At 35.9% G+C, this 11,005-nt stretch overlaps 1 non-coding gene across 1 annotated transcript; it reads right to left on the reverse strand.

The window, feature by feature from the left end:
* Positions 1-6,386: 6,386 nt before the first annotated feature.
* On the reverse strand, positions 6,387-6,527 carry LOC115873569. Its single transcript, XR_004048469.1, has one exon. It is a non-coding gene; the product is annotated as a U4 spliceosomal RNA (small nuclear RNA).
* Positions 6,528-11,005: the final 4,478 nt, after the last annotated feature.

The raw sequence follows: 11,005 nt of genomic DNA on the forward strand, positions 1-11,005 counted from the left end.
AGGTTGTGTGTTTTGTCTGTGCTATACTGCACCCTGACTGGCTCTTCTCTTCCTTGTGGCCCTTCTGACAGGGGGTGTCCAATTGACTACTGATGGGCTTTGGTCTCTACTCTGCCGTCCCTTCATTCCCATTGATATGATCTCTTGTTTTGTCTTGAAATTTTTAATAACAGTCATTTACGGAGGCAAAACCATGCCTGCAGAACTAACATATGACAAAGCAAAGAAAATCGAGAAACAGAAAATGCATGTTGGTCTTGGATTGATAATTCTTAGTCAACTTCAAAAGCAACATGTTTAAATAGAAACCCAATGATTTTAATGTCTATGATGTCTGGGTAGCTGCTCTCTCCCATCTCACAGTGTTCCGTTTCAGTGGAGTACTTCAGTTTCTTTAATAACAAAGTTGTAGACCCGAACAACAAAACAATCTCAATGCCATCGAGTCAATGCTTACGTATAACAACCTACTCTCTTTCTGAGACTGTAACTGTTTGTGAGGCTTGGTAGCCCAGTCTTTTCCCCACAGTGATGCTGGTCGTTCACAGCCCAAACTGTAACCAGTCCAAAGAGTCCCTTAAACTGAGTGACTGTGGGATAATGTTGTATGAAAGGAATTATTTTGCTCACTCGCATTTCCTGCTAAGTTACAAAGACCCTATCTGAGATGAGACTTCCGTCGGTAATTTTCTAAGGGAGATATATACTTTTATACAAATATGACCATACTGTTCATAAGTTTTTATAATTTGTATAGATGCATATATAGATGATAAGTAGTTGATAGGTAGAGATAGAAATATATGGTGGCAGAGTGGTTGCAGATTGGGCTGCTAAACACAAGGTAAGCAGTTCAAAACCTGCTCCATGGGAGAAAGCCGGGCTTTCTAATCCAGTAAAGAGGTACAGCCCCTGAATCTAATGGGGCAGTTCTACTTTGTTCTTTAGGGTTCCTATGAGTTGACATCGCCTTGATAACAGTGAGTTTTTGTGAGTGTATGTGTATGTATATAAATGTATATGTTTATGCAAATATGTGTGTGTAAGTATTGTTAGGTGCTATTAATTTGGTTCCTACTCTTCATGACTCTCTGTATGCACAGTCGAAAGGCAATCGTCTGCTCCTGTGCCATTCTCACAATTGTTTCCTTGGTTGAGCTTATTCTGTCAGGCCCTATTATTTATCTGTCTTTTTGACAGTCTTCCACTTTTTTTCAGCCCCTGTACTTTATAAAGCATAATCCAGGATCTGGTGTCCCCTGATAACATGTCAAAAGTACATGAGATCAAGTCTCACTGTCTTTGCTTCTAAGAAAGACTCTAACTACTTCTTCAAGACAGATTTGTTTGTTCATTTGAATATCTATGGTATTTTCAATATTTTTTCCAGCATTATAATTGAAATGTATTGATTATTCTTTGGGCTTCATCATTCAATGTCCAAATTTCACATGTACATGAGATTATTAAAAACACCATGACTTGGGTCAAGTGTACCTTAGTTATTGCCTTTCTACATTTTAAAGTGGTCTTGTGTGGCAGTTTTAGCCAACACAATGTTTTGCTTTATCTCTTAACTATTGCTTTCATGAGCATTGACTGTATATCTAACGGAGATTAAATCCTTGACAACTTCCATCCCTTTTCCATATATCATGTTTCCATCCACTGTATGGTTGCGAGGCTTTTGGTTTTCTTTATATGGAGTTGTAATCCATACTGAAGGTTGCAGTCCAGGATGTTTATTCATTACCAAGTGCTTCAAGTGCACCTCATTTCAAGCAAGCAAGATTTTATCATATGCATATCTCAGATTGTTAATAAGCCTGCCTCCGACCCTACAGTCACATCCTTCTACATGTAATCCAGCTCCTCTGATAATTTGCTCAACATACACATTTGTACCTGTATGGTGAGAGGATACAACCATGACACACAACGTTTCAGGCTGTAAACTATGCAGTATTTTCTTGTTCTGCTCAATTCACTGTCTCTTGATCCATGTACACATTCAGCCTGAGCACAATGAAATGTACTGGATTTCCATTCTTCTCAAGACAATTCATAGTTTGATATGATCCACATAGTTCAATGCTTTTGCATAGTCAATGAAAGACAAGTAAACATCTTTCTGGTGCTCTCTGCTTTCAGCTAAAATACACGTGGCATTAGCGATTATGTCCTTTGCCCCCTGTCCTCTCCAGAATCCAGTCTCCCTGTAAATATACAATTGTAATTGTTGCTGGCTGATTTTCAGCAAAATGTTATCAGCATGTGATATTGTTCTATAATTTGAATATTCTATTGGGTCATGTCGCTTTGGAATGGGGTAGAGGGAGAGAGAGAGCCCTGAAAGGTCCTCAGGTATGCCCCACCCGTGTCTGTGAGGAAAAGATGAGGCTGTGGATAGTGCTACAGCCTTGGAAGCACTCTGGAGCAGCCTTTCTCTGTCCTGTATGGTTGCTGTGGGTTACAATGGACTAGGTGGTAGCTGGTGGAATAGACACATTGTAGGGACACTAGCTAACACTCCCAAAATATCCACAATCCAGCTGAGCAGACCTTCCCAGTGCCCTCTGTCTCATCTACAGACCTCTACCTGCATGTAATCCGGCCAGAGCACAGGCAGAAACATCGTGAATGTTTCCCCCCTCCCCCTTATCACAAACATCCAGTCTGGTAAAGACAATGGCAGTAACCTAACAGTGAGATTCAGGCAACTAATTCATAGTGAAAATAGCTTCAGTAACCAAACTCACTCAAAATGGTTTGTTAGTGCTATGAAAGGGGGCTCCTCTGTTCTTCTCTTTGCAGATCCTTTCTTGCCCAGCCAACATCCTGCCTCTGGATTCAATCTTGGTTTCCTGGTCCATAAGTCTCCTAATGCACACAACTAATGTCTCTTCGCTTGGTTTAGGAGCCGTTATTCAGTCTCCCAGACCCTCCTTTCAAGGAGTATCTCCCTCTTTGGGGCTTGTGTACAAAGATACACATTACTTTTGTAACTTAAAATCTAGTTTCTATAACTTAATTTATTCTTTATTGTCACAACCTGGCAGGTTCCTGTTATTATACTTATTGAGGAAGAAACTGAAGGGCAAAGAAGATAAGTAACTTTTGGGTGATTTGGAAAAATAATAGAGAGAAATTTAAAATCAAGTCTCATGCCTCTCTCTTTGCATTCTACACCTGGGACACTTGCCTATTTATGTTTTGAAATATCTTCTTCACACCACCATGAATGGTTTTGAATTCTGTTTGTTTTTTTTTTAAATATGTTTTCCTTCATTCCACCCACCTGAACTGGAACTGGTATGTAAATTGAAATGTCTCTTCCCAAAAAGGTCTGTGAGTGAATAAATTGTTTAGAAATTGGGGAAATGTCTGTTACCTTGCCTACAAGATCTTCTTTCATTTATCAATTGCAATTGTTTAGATCAAAGTTGAGGGGCACATAAAATTCATTGTGAAGTCTACAAACTGCAGAACATGTGCCATTTATTTCTTCACTTTGTTTCAGCACAAACCTTGAAATGTGTCCTTGTATCCTGAAGAGATTTCTTACAGACACTATTTTTATTGTCTAATGTGTAAGAATAAACAAAGACATTTTTCTTGAAAAATATTTTGATTATTTAGAAAATATCAGGGACATTAACACTTGTAATGAGTACATAATTGCTCATTGTTCTTTTAATGGCAAGCAATTTCTTATATAAATATGCCAGATCTCTTTTATACATACAGTGCTTATATTTCCTCTATTCATATTGTAAATGTTAAATCCTTAATCCTGATCCTAGGCAACTTTTGACCTAGAGAAAATTCTATAGGACACAGACCTCATTGGATTTCTAAATTTTATGGAAAGTTTTTGCCACATTTTCCTCCTGCATAGCTGTCTGAGATTTTAAACCACTGATGGTTCCATTAGCAGCTGAGCATGCAGCCATCTCACTACCCAAGGTTTTTATTATTGCATATAAATTATTTTGCATTTATTTGAGTGCAACTATTAAAAAAACACTAATCAATTATATAAAGAGTCACAAGAAAAATAGATTTCTATGTCCTGGAAATTTTATCTCCCACAGATCTTGTTTTGCCGAGACTACACATATGCTAGCTTTTGGTCCATTTTCAGAAATAACTCCAAAGTGATATTTGCAATATTAACCCTTTGGGCTGCCAACCAGATGGCCAAGCATTTGAAACCACCATCCCCTCCATGGGAGAAGGAGGAGCATTTTTACTCCCTAAACGGCTAACAGTCTCAGAAACTCCCAGGGACAGTTTTACCCCGTCCTATACTGTTACTCTGAGTCAGAATTGACTCACCTTTTTCTTTTGTAAAAGTAGGTCATTAAAGTAACTATAACAGTTTTTCTTTTGGATTTAGTGATAACAATTTTTATACTGAACAAGATCCATCAAAAGAAGCAATATAGAAAGAATGGCATGCTTTGAATTTCTGTGATCCCCCCCCCCTTTCAATCATCGGACACTCATTCTGTTTACATACACCAGATAATACTGGAATAAAGTTCATACAACTCCATGATTCTTTGCATTTTCAAAGCGTATGTTATATCCTAGTTCTCTTGATTTTATCAATAAAAAGTCATAATGTAACTTGAAAGATATGAGTGGAAGTTAAAGAAACAAAAGGGCATTCAAATAAGCTGACATCATATTGATAAAAACAAAATGAAAATAATAGCTAATACTATTTGTGGGGGGGCAAACATCTATATTTTTAACCTGAGTACTTCTTTAATAAATTATTTTATTCATTGTATTAGGATGTTAGATTAAGAAACAATATTTATAAGAAATATGTCAGGGAGATTTTTATTTAAGTCCACCAGGGATTTATTAACTGATACTTTTCAACTAGTTCAATGGCTCTAGTTATAATGGATAAAATTATTTAATACCTCAAACCTTATACACTACTAGGTGGTTAAATATTTATTTTTACTTTACAGATAAAATAAAAGATATTTATAATTTAAAAGTAGACATGGAACAAAAGCCCTTCAGTTCTTGGAATGGATTCTGGAATTAAAAGAATACAATTTGAAGCAAGTAAATTTTAAATTATATAGCAGTATTTTCATCTTAAATTGATTGCATTTTAAAGTCAACAGTTTTCTTCACTGCTTTAAAATATCATTACTATATTTAAATAGAACATGACTTTGTTAAATGATTTTTCCAAAGACTACATATTTAAGGAAGTGATCTTAGGTTCTGAAGCAAAAATTTTACTTCAAAATAGTAAAATCTGTGTTTCTCTAAGCAATAAAAGAAAAATATATGCTGGTTTTAAGAAAAAAAAATGAACACACCTTTATTTTATCCTTGCAGTATCTGCCATTAGTTACCCAATATATCCAAATACCTTAACTTACACACAAATATGAGTGGAACATTTTGGGTACTACTCTGTTTCCCTGAAAGTAAGACATATCCCGAAAATTAGACCTATTTATAGTTTTGCCTCTTGCTGAAATATAAGGCATCCCCGAATATAAGACCTCCCTGAAAATAAGGCCCTCAAAGCTACCATAACTCTGGACTCTATAGTGGCGGGCGCCGCCGCACAGCTCACTGTTGGCTGGCCGCAGCACAGCCAGAGCAGACAGAAAGTGTGAGGTCTCTTTAAATAAAACAATAAATGTCTACCATATTCTTCTTCATCGAAAAATAAGACATCCCCTGAAAATAAGACCTAGAGCATCTTTTGGAGCAAAAATTAATATAAGACACAGGATAAGTATAGGTGTTTCTGTGGTAAAGGTGTGCCCTTGTATTTGTATGTATTTGCTAAAGACAAAGATACCACATGAGAATATATAGACCCCCATTTGTTTTTGTTTTTAAATCAATTTATTGGGGCTCATACAATTCATCACAATACATAGATCAATTGTGTAAAGCACATCTATACATTTGTTGCCCTCATTATTCCCAAAATTCGCTTTCCTCTTGGGTTCCCGGAATCAGCTCATTTTCTTTTTTCCCCTCCCCCTCCCTTCCTCCTCCCCTCTCCCCTATGCACCCTTGATAATTTATAAATTATTATTGTATTTAATAGCTACAGAATTTATCACTGAGTTATCTGTAAAGCGAAGTAGCTTAATTTTGCTTTTAAAATTTTACAACATTAGCTAAAATATGTTCTGATCGATAATAACCTTATCCAAACAGAACAAAGCACTGTGCAGTCCTGCGCCATCCTCACAATTGTTCCGCATCTGAGCCTGTTGTTGCTGCGACGTTGTCAATCATTGAGAGTCTTCCTCTTTTTTGCTGCCTTTCTACCTTAGCAAGCATGTCTTTCTCCAGAGACTGGGCTCTCTTTTTTTTTTTTTTTTTTTCAGTCTCCGTAGAGACTGTCAAAAATTGCCAATGCCGACTATATTTCAAGTCGTCACGGCGGGGTATTGGGAAAAGTTTTCAATTAGCAATAATCGCGCCTTGGATAAACCTCACTGGCTACGATATTGCCACTGCGCAAAGCTTGAGACTGGGCTCTCTTAACGAAATTTCCAAAGTATGTGAGATGAAGGAGCACTCTATGGAGCCTCAAAGGAGCACTCTGTCCACACTTTTTCCAAGAAAGATTGTTTGTGCCTTTTAATTGTGCCTTTTAATTTTAATTTTAAAATTGTTTGTTTGTGCCTTTAGCAGTCTATAAGCACTTTCACTATTCTTCACCAGTACTATAATTCAAATGCATATGTTTTTCTGCACTCTTCTTTAGTTCATGTCCAACTTTTGATTACATATGGGGCAATAGAAAAAAATACTTTGGCTTTGGTTAGGCACAGCTTAGACCTCAAAGCAATATACTTCCTTTTCAATACTCTAAAGAGGTCTTGTGCACAGATTTACACAAAATGATATGTCTTTTGTTCTCTTGACCACTGCTAAAAATATATCATTTAAAAATAAAACAAAAAATAAAGAAAAAAATAAAGAAAAAAATAAGAGACTGCATGGAAGAGCAGTTGTGACTTCTTTATTTAAGAAGTGAATATTGAACAATATAAAACAGCTACTCCTCTGCGATCACCACTATGCCCATAATTATTTAAGAAACATCTTCAAACAAGACATACATAGAGAGCTGAACCTGAGCAAGAAGATATATATGAACCCATCCTTGATAGAACCTTGGTGCAAATGCTGATATGAAATGCAGGTTCTGAGTTCATTGTATATTCCAGACTCATGAGGTAAATATTAGTGGCCTTCATTAAGTTAGAGTCAAATAAAGGAGAATGATAAACTAATTAAATTACATAGATATAGTTTCTTCCTTATGTAACAATCCAGCGAAGAATCTTCCACTTTTGGTAATTTTATAATCCATAAAATTATATAAGAACATGAGATGACAAATTGGTACTAGGTTGGCCATATAAAGTCTGTAGCTTTATGGTCTAATGACATGAGAACAATTGTTTTTGTAAATGGAAATAATATATATAATAAAATGATAACCAGTGGAAGTATATCTTTGTATAAATTAAAGGTATTTAAATGGACAAAATGCATCAGCATTTAAAATGAATGTTCTTTGTTACACTGACTCTGCTTCTAAGAATTTTATTGTTGTAAAACATATCCAACTTCTACAATTTCTACACTTTAAAATATATTATTGATTTTCCTCAAGTTCAATTCCAGCACTTAAAAAATCAGGCAACCAATCACTTTGTGAAACTGTGGGTATTGGTTAAGATTGCATTGGTGAACTATGGTGCTCAAGGATTATAATTATTGCTATTATTTAATAATTATTATAATTGATTTATATATTTATTAAAGAAATTTTTTTGCATATAAACCTATAACCATGTACCATCCCCTTTTACCTACTTTGTTCCAGTTATCTTAGAATATTTCCAGAGGCTGAAAAACACTACAAGTACATTTTTTTAAAGTACTGTAACATCCATTTTTATCATTTTATGTAGTTGTGTCTACACAAATTATATGCATGGTCATCACCTTCTTGTTTTTCTTCTTCTTTTAAATTCCCCTTTGGTCAGTCAAAAACTGACTTTGACTCATACACAACAGAACTAAATGCCCACTGGTCTTGAACCATCCTCATCATGGTTGTAGTTTTAACCATACGGTTTAAACTGGCTAAATATCCTAAGTATATTATGAAATATTTCTTCCTGTTCTTAACCTTTGCTGAATCTCTTCAACTTTATGGCAACATAAGAAAAAAAAGGCTGTCCAGGTGATTCATTCCCATGAGGCCTCCATATATTGTAGATTTCTACCTTCCCCAATGGAATTGTCAAGGTTATGATCAGCCGTTTGCACCACCCAGGTACTCCTATCAACACACAAGCCTCCGTGCATATTACAAATACAAAGAATGTTGTGCTGGGGTCCTAGTGGGGCAGAGGTAGAATTTTCCCATTGCAGACTGAATAAACCAAACACCAAACTCAGTGCCATCCATCCTGCAGGACAGAGCAGCATTGCTCCAGTGCGTTTCTGAGACAGCAACTCTTTTAATGGGTAAAAAGCCTCATCTTCCTTTCATGGAGAAGCTGGCAGTTTTGCTTTGCAGAGTACAGTCAGCAGCCTGATCGCTATGGCACCAGGGAAAGCAAAATTTCTGCTGGCATTGTTTTATTTTTCCCCCTGTCAACCCATTTGTGAGGGAGGGCTTTCTCTCCTAAGCTTATAGGAATGGCCTAACACAGGGTAGGAAGTACTGGGCCGAGAGACTGACAGCTGTCTATTAGTCACGCATGCACACAACCCTGTGGAAGGAGGCCTCTGCGTGCCACACAAGGCAACTCAGAGGTTGCATTCCAGAACAGACTGGCCAACAAGGGAGTGTGGGAAGGAGACTGGGCATTGTCAAGTAGAATGTGCTTGGCTTATTTGAATAATCTGTAGTATTACTAGCCAAATGAAACCCAATAATCCAGAGTAAGCAGAAATTGATTCCCTTGACAAAGAAGATTGTAACAGAGAACATTGTCACATTATCGTAAGGAAAATTAAAGTTAGATGATTCTAGATTCTACTGATTTCACCTGAGGTTAAAGCAGCACAGGTCTTGTTTTAGGCATTCTATCACAGGCACATGTTAACATTTACTTATAATTCTTGAAAGCTGTGTACTACTTGAAGAGCAAGTAATTAATACATTTAAGTGAATTATTTAGAATAAACTCAATTACTATTGATAAATAAAAGCTTTGACTATAATCAGCTTAATGAGAAAATACAAACATATGTTATGGATTTTCCTTTGGAGTTATTTCAATAACAAATGTATTGAATATGAACTGGCAGATCAAGGTTGATATTTGGCCTCAAGAACTTAAAAACAAATTCGCTGGCATAATATTGATTCGGTTTCTTAGGGCAGAGCAGAATTGTCCCTTAGGCATTAGAGGCTGTAAATGTTTACAGGACCAGAAAGCCCCATTTTTCTTCCACGGAGCAGCTGTTGAACTGCAGCTGCTAAATTTGTGGTTAGTCGTCCAATATATCACACACTAAACCACTAGGACTCTTAAATAATGCTGAGAATTTGGGAAAATGTCTTAATTGTGCCACTCCATATTTATATTAGGATAGCCACAATTGTGTTTCTATGTACTGTGTTTGTTTACTAATAAATTAAACCTCATAAGACATTTTGTTGATGTTATTGTTTTGGTCGAGAGAGGAGTTAGTAAGTTTATGACAATAACTGTCCTACTTTTCATATAAGCATTCATGTAGAGGAAGACTTTCATTTCAGTTTTCTTAAATACAGATCTCTTAGATTGCTTCCTTTTGGCCCTTAGAAAATAATTAAAATAGATAATTAGAGGAAGTAATTACTGATTTCTTCTTTCAGTCCCTGCACATTCATTAAGTATTATATATAATCCAAATTAGCTTAAAATGTGCATTAGCTGACAGCTCAAAAGCTATATTAAAGTTAATAATAAGAACAACTATCTTTTCTCATAAATATCTGTGTTTAATTTGGAACCAAGCAAAATTCTACTAATGTGCATAATTTAGGACCTGTAAATGTACAGAATAAAGATGATAGGGGAAAATAACAATCTTTATTTTATTTTTTATATAAAAAACAGGGAACTGATTTTTTTCCCCAGACATGGCTATATTTTCCTTTTTTATTGTTGTTGTTTTTAACCTTTTATAATGATTTGGGTGAAGATTTACTGAAAAACAAATCAGTGTTCCATTACAAAACTCATGCATACTGTATTTTGTTTCATGCCATTGATTGTGATTCCCATAATACAAGATCATTCATTTAACTTGTATCTTGTATTTATATTCCTCATTTCCTAGACTTTATTGATCATTGTCCTTTAGCAGATGTTGCGCTTTTGATAACAAATGATTGATTATTACAAGGATTGTGTATCACTCTGGTTGTATGGTTCTCTTTATAGACTTGTCTATTGCTTGGCAGGAAATTGATCCATGGAGGTAATTCAATTCTGGGTATGAATGGTAGCTAGGGTCATGGTACCTTGGGTTTCACCAGTCTATATCTGACTAGTAAGCCTGGTATTTTTTATTTTGAATTTTGTTTTACATTTTTCTCCCACTCCATCCTGGCTCTTCTACTGTATCTGTATCTCTTATATGTACCCAGTCATCATATCTGGGTACCATCTAGGTCTTGTTTCAGATTGATGGAGGCTGAGGCTCGCACCATCCATTAGTCCTGTGCACTCATTGCACATGCATCTTTGCTCTCCACTTCACTTAGCACTGGATGAAGATCGATCAGTAGTTGTACTTTAAAAGACTGGTTACTAGCTTCTAGGATATAGTTCTTCTGGGAATCACCAAAGTATGTAGACCATTTCAAATCTCAAATGTTAGTCCCCAAATCATTGGTATTTCTAGGAGGTAAAATTTATGCAAACTCGTGGGGTTTTTTTGTATTATTTTATGTTCCAGATATATGAGTTATGGTCAGTTTCTT

Source organism: Echinops telfairi, unplaced genomic scaffold (genome assembly GCF_000313985.2).
Source record: "Echinops telfairi isolate 266 unplaced genomic scaffold, ASM31398v2 ScPeMD7_7469;HRSCAF=8507_0, whole genome shotgun sequence".
In the NCBI taxonomy this organism is placed as follows: Eukaryota; Metazoa; Chordata; class Mammalia; order Afrosoricida; family Tenrecidae; genus Echinops; species Echinops telfairi.